Source organism: Bidens hawaiensis, unplaced genomic scaffold, assembly GCF_021521415.1.
Source record: "Bidens hawaiensis isolate Kalapana, Puna unplaced genomic scaffold, B.hawaiensis_p1.1 tig00000097_1, whole genome shotgun sequence".
In the NCBI taxonomy this organism is placed as follows: domain Eukaryota; kingdom Viridiplantae; phylum Streptophyta; class Magnoliopsida; order Asterales; family Asteraceae; genus Bidens; species Bidens hawaiensis.
The window spans coordinates 7,054,801-7,070,958 of NW_027491017.1; the positions used below are offsets into that span (position 1 = coordinate 7,054,801).

Here is a 16,158-nt window from a genome sequence, read left to right on the forward strand (position 1 = left end):
CTCCGCTACTCTAGGGCTCGGCAGTCAACAGAATGTATGAGCTAAAATGTCCTCTCAAACCATCAGTCTACTCCATGCAACAAACCACCACCACGAGTTGGCATCATCGGCTAGGTCATCCCTACAATAAAATTTTCAATTTATTATCATCGTTTCTTTCCTTTAATTCAAACTGTTTGATGTGTCCCCGTGATGGTGAGGCATAGGTGGCTGCCAAGATCTTCCTAGATTCATGAGAGGAGGATGCATGGGTGATCAGAGGTATGATGGGTGGAGATAAGCTGCCAACAAGGGTTCCAAACAGCAATCAATCCTGACGAAACCAATTGTTGTAGTTGGAGTGGGGTGTGGAAGAGTCATTGGTTGCAACATTGGGTGCTGGGGCTTTTAGCGTGCCATCAATGTATTTGTATAAATCAAGGCCATAAAGGAATGCCTCGATTTGTGTTTTCCATCCCAAATAGTTAGTGGATGTGAGTTTGAGGGTGCTAGGAAAAGTGACAATGGTGAGGTCTTTTAGTTTGCTATTTGTGAGAAGGGAATCCGACTAATTTTCTAACATGTTTTTGAGCGGAGAAGAAGAACGGGAATTGATAGAAGGTTGGGATTTTGAACGGGGCTGTGATACCATGTTACAAATGACCTTAACAACTTATCTCTCCATGTTTCGTACGATAGAACATAAGAACTCGTTATCGATGACAGTTCGTGTTTACCTATAACTCTTATTGGTTCAATTATCATTAACGCCTCATACACCTCATTTATTCTTAAAAGCGTCCTTTGTGTACCATCCATATCCCGCAACATTATTTCGATATCACGACTTTGAATTGACAATAATCTTCTAATCCATTTTTACTCTTTCGTTTTTTTCGGCAAGGATCGGGATTCACAAACCCTGCTACTCCGGGGCTCGGCAACTAACAGAATGTATGCGCTGCGATGTCCTCTTAAACCATAAGTCTACTCCATGCAAAAAACCACCACCATGAATTGGCATCATCGCCTTGTCATCCCAACAATAAAATTTTCAATTTATTTTCATCATTTAATTCGAACTTCCATGATAATTGTAATGATTGCCATATTAATAAAAGTCACCGATTACCCTTTTCCAACACTTCTTTATCAGTGGGATATTACTTAACAATTCATACTTCATATTCAAGAACCTATTCATTATTCATTATGTGTTACTCTCGATATCTCATATCTAAGGCATCTAATGTCACTGACTCCAATGTCTCACTCACTCCAAGACAATACTTGTACGCCATTTTGAAGCATTGTATACTCACCGGACATGAGAGATTGTTTCAAACGTTCTGAAAAAAAAATTACACAAAAACTTAATGAAAACATTATTCCTACATGGCATCTATTAATAACTTCTTTTATGTATATATGTTTATTATTGTGTCATCTTCATATAGACACACACCACCACCTTTTGGTCCCCGTAATTCCCTGCAATACACCAATTTGATTCTTTAGATTCACAAAAATCTTCATAACTCACCCATTATTTTATATTTATATATATATCCACATTCCACAATCTTCATATTTATTTTCCCGTATTTCCTCATCATCTTATGATTCCCATTATGAAACTCGGTTGCAGGCTTTTTAACCAAAGCCGAAGCGTTTTCGGGTTCATCAAATCCCCAAATCGCAACCTTCACGTCTCGTTTCCACGATTCTTGCGTCTTCCATGCAAGATCAATCAAACCCGGAAACATTTTTCCCTTTCCTACCCGAATTGGGGCCAATCTAGAGTTTTTCCCGCCACATGTTGTAGTTCTAGCACTAGTAGTAATAATAATAATAATGATGATAATAAGCATGATCACATTTCGGATTTTTCGACGAAACTGGAAACAAATGACAAGAATTCGGAGGAGGGCGTTGTTGGTAGGACGGAATCCGAGATGGAGAAGGAGGCGTGGCGGTTGTTGAAGGAGTCGGTGGTGACGTATTGTGGGAACCCGGTTGGGATGTTGGCTGCGTGTGATCCTGGTGATAAGACGCCGTTGAATTATGATCAGGTTTTTATTCGGGATTTTGTGCCGTCGGCGTTGGCGTTTCTGTTGAAGGGAGAAGGGGAGATTGTTAGGAACTTTTTATTGAATACTTTGCAATTGCAGGTAATTTTGCCATTTTGGGGGTTTTGATATGATTGTGTTTGTGAATTATTAGGTAATGGGCAGTATGACAGGCGGAAAATGGTCACATGGGTTGTATGAGGAGCAAATCATACTATTACGTGTTTAACTGTCAAATGTAATCGATCATATGGCCTGTATAACCATCTTTTTGTTATCATATGGCCCGTGTGATGTGACATGCTCTAGTGTGCAGACTTGATTTGGGTCGAGACAAATCATACAGTTTGTATGATCTATGTGACCAACAAAGAAATGATGACTACCGACAAAGTCATACGGTTTGTATAACCATTTCATGCTCTATGAACAGCTCGCATTAGTTGTTTGAATGTTTGACTAGCAAAACAATGAGTGATGCGACCATTAACAAAGTCATGCAGCCCGTATTTATATAACATGACCATTCTTGTTATAAACTCACTGAAATCATTAATGCTTGTTTGTTATTTTGTTAGAGTTGGGAGAAAACAGTGGACTGCTACAGTCCTGGACAGGGGCTAATGCCTGCAAGTTTCAAAATCCGAACCGTACCCCTCGACGACACAAAATTTGAAGACGTTTTAGACCCGGATTTTGGGGAATCGGCTATAGGCCGTGTTGCACCAGTTGACTCGGGTAAAAAGTCAACCTTTTTTATTCAAGAAGTATGCTAATAATCTTATAAGTTGTGACCATTTTTCACATAATTCAGGATTATGGTGGATAATATTATTGAGAGCATACACCAAAATCACAGGCGATTACGCAATGCAAGAATGGGTCGATGTTCAAACGGGCATTAAACTAATTCTTAACTTGTGTTTATCAGACGGGTTCGATATGTTCCCTACGCTTCTAGTCACAGACGGGTCGTGTATGATTGACCGAAGAATGGGTATTCATGGCCACCCTTTGGAGATCCAAGTGAGTTCTTGTTTGACTTTTGACCTTTCTTGACTGTTGACTTTTGACTTTTCTTTCCAAATTCGCAGTCGTTGTTTTACTCAGCGCTAAGGTGTGCACGTGAAATGCTTGCATCCGATGAAGGGTCCAAGAATCTAGTGGGAACTGTTAATAATAGACTCAGCGCGTTGTCGTTTCATATCAGAGAATATTATTAGATAGATATGAAGAAAATAAATGAAATATATCGGTACAAAACCGAAGAGTATTCAACTGAAGCAATAAACAAATTTAACATTTATCCGGAACAGATTCCGTATTGGTTGATGAACTGGATACCCGAGGAAGGTGGTTACATGATCGGGAATCTGCAGCCCGCGCATATGGATTTTAGATTCTTTACACTTGGGAACATTTGGTCAATTGTTTCCTCTTTAAGCACACCAAAACAAAATAATTTGATACTGAATTTGTTGGAATCAAAATGGGATGATCTTGTTAGTAATATGCCTCTTAAGATCGTGTACCCCGCGTTGGAAAAAGAAGAGTGGCGCATAATCACTGGCAGTGACCCGAAAAACACGTGAGTTTCTTTTTTCTTATTTTGTAAGGGTGGAAAGAAAATGTGCGGGCGGGTCGGATAAATGGGGTAACCGATCAAAACAGGTATATTTTGTTGTAAATAATAACTACTGTGTCTCATATGGTTACAAGTTATATTATGTAAATATAATCTTGGTGATTTTGCTAAATTGATTTGAAGGTTTTATACTCAAAAATCACACTTTGGGCAACTTCTGTTTAGTTGAGCCTTCCAAGCTGTTTGACCCGTTTGACCTAATAAAGGTTAAACATAACCAAAAAGCGAACGAGTCAAACAAGCCGCAGAGTCAGGTGACAGGCCAAACAGGTTGGGGTCAAACCTCAAATGGGTACACTTTTTTCTTTATCAAAAAGGTTAAAAAAAATTTTATTACAAACGTATATTATGTAATAATAGTAATTTTGGGAGGTTTAATAGTTAATACTCAAAAATTACACTTTGGGTGACTTCTACTCCTTTGACCCTTTCAACTTATTTGACCCGTTTGAACTGATAAACATAACCCAAATCATGCATGTTATGTAAATGTGGGAAATGGGCGTGTCAAGCAAGTTGGCTAACGGGTCAAATGGGTACAGTTTTTGGCAATATATATATATATATATATATATATATATATATATTGTTTATAAATAACTAGTACGTCCAAATGTCCAATATGATTAGAAATTTATACTATGTAATAATAATTTTACTAAAATGATTATGGAGATTTTATGCTTAATGATTACACTTTGCGCGGCTTTATATGACCGGTTTAACTTGATAACAGTTACATGTGCATATTAAGTAGTGCTAGAAAATGGGTGCGTCAAGCAAGTTGGGAAACGGGCCAAATGGGTTAGTATCAAACAGGTTAATTTTTGTCTAAAATTTTAAATTTTTTTATTGTTAACTAGTGTGTCCAATATTGTTTACAAAGTTATATCATGCAGCATTAATCTTATTAATCTTACTAAAATGATTTGGAGGTTTAATACTCAAAAATCACTTTGCGCAACTTGCTACATCAAATTATAACAATCTCTTAACTAATTACAGACCATGGTCATATCACAACGGCGGATCTTGGCCAACTCTGCTATGGCAGGTAATTTCTCATTTTTATTTCCTTTTTGTAAGCATTTCATAAAAAATAAAAATAAAAAATCACATTTTTTTTTTCATTTCTTGTGTATCTTAGTTTACATTAGCCTGCATCAAGATGGGCAGAATCGAATTAGCAAGAAAGGCGGGCGATGTTGCTGATAAAAGATTGTACACCGATCACTGGCCGGAATATTACGACACCAAAAGTGGTAAATTCATTGGAAAACAATCTAGAATGTACCAAACATGGACCATTGCAGGATACTTGACATCTAAGATGCTTCTAGAAAACTCTGAAAAGGCTTCACTTCTGTTTTGGGAAGAGGACTATGATCTTTTAGAAATATGTGTTTGTGCTTTAAGCAAAACTGGCAGGAAGCTGTGTGCACGTGGGGCTGCTAAATCACAGATTCTTGTGTGATAAAAGTTAAAGGTAGAAGAACATGAACCCCTTGTGTATAGTAAGTAATATACCATATGAAAATTTGGAGGAAGTTATAAAAAAAATGTCATTTTTTTGTTATTTTGGGCAGGGGTGTATATATGAGATTTTTATGCTCATTGTTGTTTGGTTAATTATTTATATGTGATAGTTTTGACTTTTGAGTGATCAATCTTTGAAATGTCATTCTTGTAAATGCTAGAAGGAGAGATGATCGAATATAAGCAAAAATTAAACTTGCTTTAGTATTATTATTATACTAACGTTATTTTTGTGATCAGATTAAAAGAATTAATTATTCGAATGTTCCATGTGATAAAGCCAAACTGATGTTTTGGCCTAACTTTTTAAAACTTGCATTCAGTAAATCAGTCGTAACACGTTTGGTCTCTAACATGGTTAGGTAAGGGATGTTAGAGTTGACGGTTTCTATTTTTTATTCATGTTCAAGCTCAAGAAGAGCTTCAATGGCCCCAAGTGAAACGGGGTCATTTTTAATTTTATGTATGTTATTTAAACAAATGGGTAAAATGGTCATTTTGTAAAAATGAAACGGTAGGTCGCTTCAAATACCAAACGTGTTATAACAATGAAGACCGTTGATATAATTTTTGAAAAGTTAGGGCAAAAAGCAGCATTCTAAAACTATTTGTGCAAAAAAGTTATATTTAATTCTTCAATACTGTTTCAAGTTCTCTCATTTAAACTAAAAAAAATACACGTTCATCACCAAGCATAACCAATCTACTTTAATTCTAACTACCTTGCGTAAAGAATGAACGATAGAAGAAACCACGCCCTTTGTCTCTAGATTTCAATAGACGCAAAGAACAAAAGAATGAAGTAAAGTTTTATTGTATATGCTAGTATAAGAATAATTGTAATCACGAGCCACCATGTTGCCCCTTCTCCTTTAATGATGCTACTGAAACATTTACGAATTAATTATCAATAGCTTAGAAAACTTAGTAGCATCCGACTTAACTCCATCCTCATTATCTTCAATCGTTGGGCCTCAACGGTTAAAGTAGCCAAACCAAAAAAGAAAGACTAAAATGTCATTTATCTACATCATTTTCCACATTTCTTCAAGAATATTTTCATTTTCTTTGAAGGGTATAAGTGAAAATGATATGCTATTAACCAGTTAAATATACACATGGTGCGTTTAATAGTCAATTAAAATAGAGAACTGTGAGAACCGTATAAAATTTTGTCATATCATCCCGAAGGCGGCCTTGTTGTTCCGTCGCTTGCACACAAAACTTTAGCTCATTATTTTGACATGCTAACCTACTTAAATCTCTCTGAAAAACAAACAAAATCAATAGAATTAACAAAAAAAATAATACCACTTTAATGTTTCCTAAAATTTCACATACTCTCACCTACAATAATAGACAACATTGTCGCTTCGCCCTATAAGTTTGAACCCTATTTTCCAATTCAACAATGTACGCATCTTCCTTTAGAACGAGCAGTCGATTAGCCAAAACGCTAACATTATTCAGAACCATATTTTAACTGTCAAGAAATCCAAAACTTAAATAAAGCGATGATTAAGTTAAAAAAAGTTACACGCCTTTTGACTCTCTTTGGAATATTTAAAGCCATCTCAGCAAGATTCTCATTCTCCATGATTTCCATAAGCTTGACCCCTTTAAACATACTGTTTCCAAAATCCAAGCTGATTGTATCTAAACTCGCGTCAATTGAATCAGATGATGGTAATTTATGTATTTGCCCTCCCGGAGACTGCAACAAAGTAAGTGATTCATCAACCAAGTTCACGCCCCCCCCCCCCCTACTACACTATCCGTGGACACACTTATATAGTGTCTTTTATCAGAATTCTGCATATTATTATCGCTGAGCATTTTTAGTTATATTGTTGATTAAGATTGACGATCAAACAATGCTACAAATGTTAAAGACAAATTTTTCCTAGCAAGAGATACATATCAACTAACTTCACAAGATGTTATTGAATATTATTTTGCAAATGTTAAATCGTTAGTAAATATAATTATATTATACATAATAGACTAAAGTACAATTTGCATCCCTGTGTTAAAGGGATGGAATCAACTTGTGACCCCATATTTTTAAATTTCACTATATAAGTTCTTTTGTCTTGTCTCCAATTTCGTTACAACTTGTGTCCCTCCCTTTAACATCATCAAATACTTGACAAACTGGGGGTAAAATCGTCTTTTCACAATAACAACAAAAAACATGTTATCATTGTCGTCCTTCATTTTGCCACGATCAAATTTATTGCATCCCTCATCTTCCCCACTCACCAAACGACGACCACCTCCTATTGCGTCTCTCCGTTCTTCCCCACCCCCTCCGACCGGAATGGCTGACATGATAATAGTGGAGGCGACGATTGACGCTCCCCATTTGCTATATAGTTATCACTCATTGATTGGTTGGTTGTTTAGTGATGATCGAACTAATTTCGATTAGAACTTGAACAAACATAAATTTGAACATTTTGTAGGCGGGATCAAGGGTGAAAGCCACCCCGAGCCGCCAACGATCACACTTAAAGGTGGTGTTGAATTTTTAGCCCAGCATGTACTTCACTATCCGATTTGAAGAAACCAAGGAAGAAATCAAGTTACGTTAAACATATCTGGTTTTTTTGTACTATATTAATGCCTAATTATGTCGAATAGTGTAAGTAATCATTTTTTTGTATGATCAAGGCTTCTTAGTGATCATGGTTTGTAATGAATGATCAACTCGTTATATATCCTTTGTAACGAATTACCTTATCATCCATCCTTTTTGGTTTTATTTATTTATTTGAATGGCCAACAAACAAAAAATTGCTTAAGTATTTCGTACTAGGCGACCCAATGACAAAAGGCTACCGCCAGCTGGTCCAACCTAGCCGTACGCCTCCATTTTATTTCCAGTTGCGAAGAAAATCCATCTGAAGATGGCAAAAAACATGATATCCTTGGTCGAGCCATGTTAATTAGTGTTGTAAATGGGAATCACCACAAGCAGGGACGGACTGAGGTAGTAAGTAAGGTGGGCAATCGCCCCCCTTAAAAATTTATTTTTAGTGTAACTTCTAAGCAAAAATCTCGATTGCCCCCCTTAATATTTTGGTTAAGCCTTCCTACTACCCCCGATCCTCTAAACTCTAGCACCAACTCATATAAGTTTTTCCAGCAAACAATGGTGGCACACAACGGTTACTGCAGGTTATTGAATGTAAAGAAGATGTAGAGAAAGATGATAAATTTCACCTGTTACTTGTTAGGGTTATTATGTACTTTAACTAATATAATGGGTTTTTTAAAACAAAGCAAACAAAGCCCACGTAAAATTTGAAAGTACAAATTTTATATATAACGCTATGTTGGCCGGCAAGTTAAAGCAAGGTAGCATAAGTTGTAATATTTTATTAAATTTTAGTTTGTATTATCATGTGTTACCTTATTTTACTTTTGCATTACTTTATATAAATGTTTGATTTGAAATTTGCTAACATATTATTATTTTATAGGGGCAATTTCATATAATAGTAACTAAGTTTCAAAAGTGTTATAATTAGGTCACTCAACTTTAAAAAGTGTTCTAATTAGGTCACTCAACTTTCATATTTTATTAAATTAAAGGTTTTAACATGTTTTTTTAACGCTTTTAATTTTTGTTTCACATAGAAAATCTTTTTATTCTTTTTTTTGATGTTGACGTTAAGTGGTGGCGTGGATTTTATTTTTTATTTTTGAATTTTAATATAATAATTTTTTAAAAATATAACTACCTATATTGCAAATTCCGACCCCCACATCTTATCCTCCATTTCTTTATTAACAAACAAAAAAATCGGCGAGACTCGATTTAAAGATTTAGTGACCCGATTTGAGAAAAATATGCATGAGTGACCTAATTGGAACACTTTTGAAAGTTGGTTACTATTCTATGAGATATTCCCTTTTATTATAAATATATATAACTACTGCATATAATTTGTGGAGTTAAGATAGTAGGCATGTCCATATCTTAATACAAACATTACGATGTTTCAGTTAAAATATTTTTGATTCCGCAACTGATATAACATAAAACATCTTATTATAATAATAATAATAATAATAATAATAATAATAATAAAGTTTAATGATAAAATTAAAAAGCATTTATGTCCTTTTTTTAGACGATTGACATTTTGACACGCTTTTGTTATGTATGTTAAATGTAGTTTAGTCTTAACTTTTTACCATCTTCTTGGATTGACCCGACCCGGTATGAACCGAAATAAAACTATTATATAGTGATAGTCAGACGGTTCTGATAATATTCTGACCCTATGAAAAAAATTTCTGAATCCGTCACTGATCACAAGAGTCAAGAACCCTTTTATTTTGTTATTTTAAGCATTAATAATTTTATTATTTCTATCAGTTGGGGAATTAGACAGTGATGTTTTATGTTATATCAGTTGGGGAATTAGACAGTGATGTGACCCACCGAGTTCAAGTAGGATGGTGTAGATGGAAAGCAGCCACAGGTATATTATGCGTCAAGAGTTTCCCGACTAATCTGAAGGGAAAATTCTATAGGGTGGCAGTTAGACCTGCAATGCTATATGGAACAGATTGTTGGGCCATCAAGAAGGCACAAGTGCGGAAGATGGAGGTAGAAGAAATGAGAATGCTACGTTGGATGTGTGGGTACACAAGGCTAGACAGAATAAGAAACGTTGTGCTTCGCGAGAGATTAGGGGTGGCGAACATAGCAGACAAGATAAGAGAGTGGAGATTGAGATGGTTTGGACATGTAAAGAGAAGACAGACGACGAATCCTGTTAGATCAGTAGAAAACATTACTATAGAGGGGAGGAGGGGTAGAGGACGACCGAAATTGACTTGGGATGAGAGGATTAGGCATGATTTGATAGACCTAAACCTCTCCGAGGACATGGTTGAGGATAGGAATTCGTGGAGAAGTAGAATTAAAGTTAAGGATTTTTAGAGAGAATTGAATACCTTATGGCTTAGACTTAACTTATTTAGGTCACATACCATAATGGTATTTCCCTTACATATTTTATTATTATTATTATTAGCTTTTATATTGCGGTTAAACTGTGACCTTTTTATTAATATTATTATAATTAGTAGTAGTTTTTATATAGCTGTTAAACTTTGATTTCCTTTTTTTTTGCTTCATACACATGTTCTTAGAGCCGAGGGTCTCTCTGGAAGCCACCTCTTTATTCCTTTGGATAGAGGTACGGTGTGCCTATATCCCACCCTCCCCAGTCCCTACCTATAGCTCTGCTGTCGGTGGGATTTTACTGGGTATGATTGATTGATTGATTATTTCTATTCTAATTGATTTATTCATCCATCGGTTTTTACTTTAACTTACTTTCCTGGTCGATGAGAAATTAAAACTGGTGGCTCCTCAGGACTCTGTTTCAGTAACCATCTATATCTATATATACAACAGTTATTTATTTATTTCGGTTTCGGGTTAAAGTGATGATTCATCCAAAGCCAAATTATGAAGCTTTAGTATTCCGATCAGTAATCAGAATATCCCAAATCATATCTCTCAGGTATTCCATTCCATTCATTCGTTTTTAAAACGTCGGTCAATCATACTGTTTGTTAATTTAGGTTTCAAACTTTATATATAATAATCAACAATTTTATTTGATTACATTGTTGTATGAAGAATGGAAGAATTGGGGTTAGGGCTTGTATCACTGCTCCGAATAGCATGGATTGCTGCTACTTTACCTATTATTGTTTCTTCGTTGCCCCTTCCGGGCCTCGGTTGGTTCCGTAAAACTCTGTTGGGGTTTGCCAGAAGAGGCAAGATTTTGCAATCCAACACTGTGAGTGATTGTTCATTTAACTTTAAACGGGCACTGACACGTGTTCGTTTATTTAATAAATGGATATGTATGTGTTCGTTTGTTTAAATTCTAAACCAACAGTTCACCAACATAAATGAACAAATATTAAACCATTAAGTAGATGAATCTTATATGCAAATGAACATTCACGAACATAAATGAATGAACGCAACATGTGTTCATGTTCGTTCATTTATTAAATAAATGAACATAAACGAACCTCCCGCCGAACGTTTGGTTCGTTTACAGGCCTAAAAATAAGTAGGGTGATCTTCGGGTTGTACTTTCGGGTTTCTTGGGTAAGGTTCCTTGGGTTTGGGACTTTGGGATTTTAAATCTAGAACCAAAACCTGACCCTGATCAAGGGCGGACCTTTATGGGGGCGAGGAGGGGTTCCGGGCCCCCTGTTTTTGGGCTCATAACTTCTAAACATAGCAGGTATATTTTTGTTAAATATAGCACATATATATCCAGTAATGTTTTTGGCTCAGAAGTGGTAATTTATGCTTTTTTATAGCTCAAAACAAACCAACTAAAAGAACTCGTTATTTATTTTTTTTTGGAGGTTTATGGCTTTATTTGGTGACAAAATTTTGTTTTTTTATGTGTAAGAACTTAATATTAATTTCTAATATTTTTGGCCATTCAATTAAAAAGTTCAAGTTCCGCCACTGACCCTGATCTCTCCCGGGTTCTTCGGCTTCTGGTTTTATCAGGATTAAACAGACTTCGATGTTTAACTTAGAAAACTAAAAATTAAATTTAATGCTAAAATTATAGCAACATTATCGGGTTGGGCTAATCGGGTTTCGAGTATTTGACCTAGCCCAATGAACCAATCAAACAATGAAGGAATGCAAAACAAAGATGGGTACGTACGAGTACTGCAATACACCATCTGAAACTAAAGGTTGTTTGAGTTTAAAGTCAAAATAAACACACTAATATTTACAATGAAATCTATTTGCGAACAGTGGAACTGATGGATTCGGGTTCTTTCAGGTTTGGGTTAACAGTTTCTCGGGTCGGGTTTCGAGTTACAAAGTGACAGGCCTAAATTCATAAGTACACAAAGATTTAAATTAGTTAACAAGATATTAATGTTTTGTTTGTGTGTTACAGAAATTAACAGTGCCTCAAAGATTCTTCTCTCACTTTTATGTGGTGGCTATTTTCTGGACAACAATGTTGCTTGCTGCAGTATGGTATTACGCAATCAAGATGCTACCATCACTTATTGAACAAGACCTGTTTTCAACTATAACCAGTCACCTAACCGGTGGGTCACATACCTTATCATTGCACAAATCTTTGTCAATGAGAGACCACGTGTACAATGTTTGGCTGTCTGTGTTCCTCCTTTTGCTAATGGAAGCTCAAGTTCTGAGACGGTTTTATGAAACAATCTATGTTTTTAACTATAGTCCATCGGCCCGTATGCACATCTTTGGTTATCTTGCGGGATTATTGTAAGTCTTGCTATGTGAAATCCTTTTACTTTTATATTGAGTAAATTACAGATTTCATTCTTTATGTACATACCCAATTGCAGATTTGGTTCTTAATCTTTATTAACTATATGGAGGTATGGACTGCCTTAAACTAAGGGATTTGTAACAATAACTGATGTCAGAATTTTCAGCTAAATTCATGTTAAATGACCAATATGCCCTTATTGAAATGCATTAAAAACAGAAACGTAATTGTCAGTCTTGCGTAAATTCCAGTTAGATCCATGTTAAAACTAAGAGACGTATACACTTTACTTCTTTACACTAACTGGTATAAGAATTTCCTTTTTATTAATAAGGGCATATTTGTCATTTAACATAGATTTAACTGAAAAGTCTAATGCTAGTTAGTTTAAAGGACGTAAAGTGTTACGAACTTCTTAGTTTATGGACGTTCAGTATAGTTAGTAAAGACTAAGGATTTTAAGAACCCCACCTGCAATTGGGTATATACATAGAGGATGAGATCTGTAATTTACTCTTTTATATCTGAACTTCCTTATTGCTTTTTGAAGGGTTTTTCTGATTTGAATGATGTTGTTGAACTAGTTTTTATACAGCAGCTCCATTGTCACTATGCTGTACTTTTGCACCTGAAGTGTTTGACTTTGTGAAGAATTTGGTGGCTGAGTTTATTGTTAAGGGGAAGGACCATATGTCTAAATCCGAGTTTACTATATGGATGTTTGTGACGCCGTTTTTGAAGCTTCGGTGGTATGCGTGGATAGGTGCAGTTATATTTTTTTGGGGATGGGTGCATCAGTACCGTTGTCATGAAATTCTTGTAAGTTCGATTTTTTTTTTCTTTTAAAAACTTTAACAGTCACTATATTAAAGGGTCGGTTTTTCTTTCTGTTTTATTAACTAACATGTTATTTTAAAACTGATTATTAGGGTTCCTTGTGAGAGAAAACCGAGAAGCTAGAGGATTATGTTATTCCGTATGGTGATTGGTTTGAGTACGTGTCATCTCCACACTACTCAGCTGAAATTGTAAGCCTCTTGTTTGTTCTACAAACATAATTTACTATGTTAGAAACTTATAATTACTGAAAACATGATTCATATTATACAAAAATGTTGAAATGTGAATAACTTTTCTTTAACTAGTCTGTTTGTATTCGTCTCGTGTGTAAACGATCAGAGCTACTCGAGACTGGCTCGCTAAAAGCTCGAATCGAGCCGAGATTAAACGAGCTCAAGCCTAAAATTAAGCTTGGTTACTTAAACAAGTCTGAGCCCGAGCTGGCTGGCCAGCCTGTTATTTATATTATTTTTATTTAATATATTATTATTATAATATATAAAGTAATGATAAAAGTAACTAAATAAGTTATATTATGCTATATATAAGAATTATAATTAAAAAGTATATATAATAATTATTATATATGTAGATAATTAAATTAATAAATATTAAACAGGTCTTGTTCGCAGACTGGTGGATCCAACCCGAGACAAACCCAAAATTATACACGAACTCGCATACGACCCTCATATTCGCGGGTTGACACGAAAACGACCTGTTTGACCTGAAGTTTTTTATATTGTTTTCACATATATTTAAATGCTCATTTATACAACATGAAATACAAATTTATATAAAAAGTTACATTTTATAATTTGCATAAGATACCCAGTCAATTTAGCTTATTACATAAAACACGTTTTCAGACAAATAAAACGAAATATAAACGGGTCAACTTGCGAACCCGCCAGGTGGATCCGAACACGACCCGTTTAGCTAAACAGGCTCGCAGATTCGACTTGAAATTGTTTATATCAAACCCAACCCCGCAAATTTCGTGTTAGGTTTGTGTCGTGTCAGAAAATCACACCCTACTCAAGCTTTAGAAATAAAGCTCGAAACTTGCTGAGCTCGAGCTATTGTAAGTTAAACAAGCGGAGTTCGAGCCTAGTCGAGCTCAGCTCGGCTTGCTTCACATCCTTATCACTATGTTGTTTATGAAGGTCATCTATGGTGGTATGTTGGTGGCTAGTGGCGGTGCAGATCTCTCATTGTGGTTGCTTTTGCATTTGTGGTATGTCTTCATCCCTTATGACACAGTTTGACTCTATTAGTCCAAAATTAACAAGAAATGTAAAATTTTCACGTGTGCAGGTGGCGAATCTTGTTCTTGCAGCAACAGAAACACAAAGGTGGTACCTGCATAAATTCGACGATTACCCTCCTAATCGGTATGCGATTTTCCCGTTTGTTTATTAGCCAGTTTTGCAATTGAGTTGTTTGTGTAGAGTTGAGGAACAATTTTGTTTACACTTTTTCACATAGTGTTGTGATCATAAATTGAAAATTATTTTATTAGGTGGTGGTTGAATAAGTTACTACTTTACACTCAGCACTGACTCTCCTTTCTTAGTACCTCAAATAAGTTTGGATCAAAATGCCTAACGTGTCAGGGCATTCAAAACAGGTTGGGTTGACCCGCGGATATGCACTTTTAGACGTATATCCTATGTTCTTCCTAAAATACACATACATGAGTAAAAAAAAAGATTGAAAGTACAATTTTAACAAATTGAATAGCCTAATTTTGATGGGTTTAGGTTAGAACTAGAGTGACCGTTGATTCGTTGAAACAAATCAAAATCAAACCAAACTAAGCAATTTTATATAACTTTTAGAGCTATGTAAAATTATAACATGTTATCGGTTTGTCGAGTACTAAAAACTAACTGAACGATTTGTTCCTTATTTCCTTTTGTGTCATTTAACGCCAAACAATTTTCTTAAACCAAATCGTACTGAAATGTAAAAATATTACGCACATGGAACAAGACCGGCGGCTTGCTTGAAAGGACAATGCCTTGGTAACCTATATAAAAAGGATAAGATGCCAAAAACCTGATGACAAGGACTAAGACTATGTGGGATCCCATTATATATTCTTCGATACTCTCCCATGATCACACTCGTTTATTCTATGAACCTCTCCATCCTCTCTTTATCGGAATATTGTTATCCTACAAAAACCTTGACTTAAATTGTCTCAAAGCCTAATTTTCTTAAACCAAATCGTACTGAAATGTAAAAATATTACGCACATGGAACAAGACCGGCGGCTTGCTTGAAAGGACAATGCCTTGGTAACCTATATAAAAAGGATAAGATGCCAAAAACCTGATGACAAGGACTAAGACTATGTGGGATCCCATTATATATTCTTCGATACTCTCCCATGATCACACTCGTTTATTCTATGAACCTCTCCATCCTCTCTTTATCGGAATATTGTTATCCTACAAAAACCTTGACTTAAATTGTCTCAAAGCCTTAGTCATTGATGATTGGTTTACATATGACCTACATCAAGAATCAAGCAACAAATTTTGGATTTTCGTTCTTGTTTTTAACACTTCAGCCAGCAGCGAAAGTATACCGAGGAGCAATGGACAATCCTCAAATGCACACGGGAAGAAGATGAATCTCTGCCAAACTTCATCACTCGCTTCAACTCAAAGAAGTTAAGTTTGGGCAATATCAGCGAGGATCTTGTTCGCGCAGCCTTCATCCAGGGCGCGCAAGACCCAGAGCTTATCCGCACCCT

General features: G+C 35.5%; 2 pseudogenes across 2 annotated transcripts; both read left to right on the forward strand.

The window, feature by feature from the left end:
* Positions 1-1,550: 1,550 nt before the first annotated feature.
* LOC143565222 (alkaline/neutral invertase A, mitochondrial-like) lies at positions 1,551-5,270 on the forward strand (annotated as a pseudogene). The gene is made up of 6 exons (XR_013141030.1): positions 1,551-2,150; positions 2,627-2,786; positions 2,863-3,074; positions 3,143-3,636; positions 4,699-4,747; positions 4,841-5,270. The product of XR_013141030.1 is annotated as an alkaline/neutral invertase A, mitochondrial-like (transcript).
* Positions 5,271-10,696: 5,426 nt separating this feature from the next.
* Positions 10,697-14,893, forward strand: LOC143565323 (polyprenal reductase 2-like; annotated as a pseudogene). The gene is made up of 7 exons (XR_013141055.1): positions 10,697-10,775; positions 10,895-11,057; positions 12,201-12,547; positions 13,139-13,373; positions 13,484-13,582; positions 14,561-14,635; positions 14,712-14,893. The product of XR_013141055.1 is annotated as a polyprenal reductase 2-like (transcript).
* Positions 14,894-16,158: the final 1,265 nt, after the last annotated feature.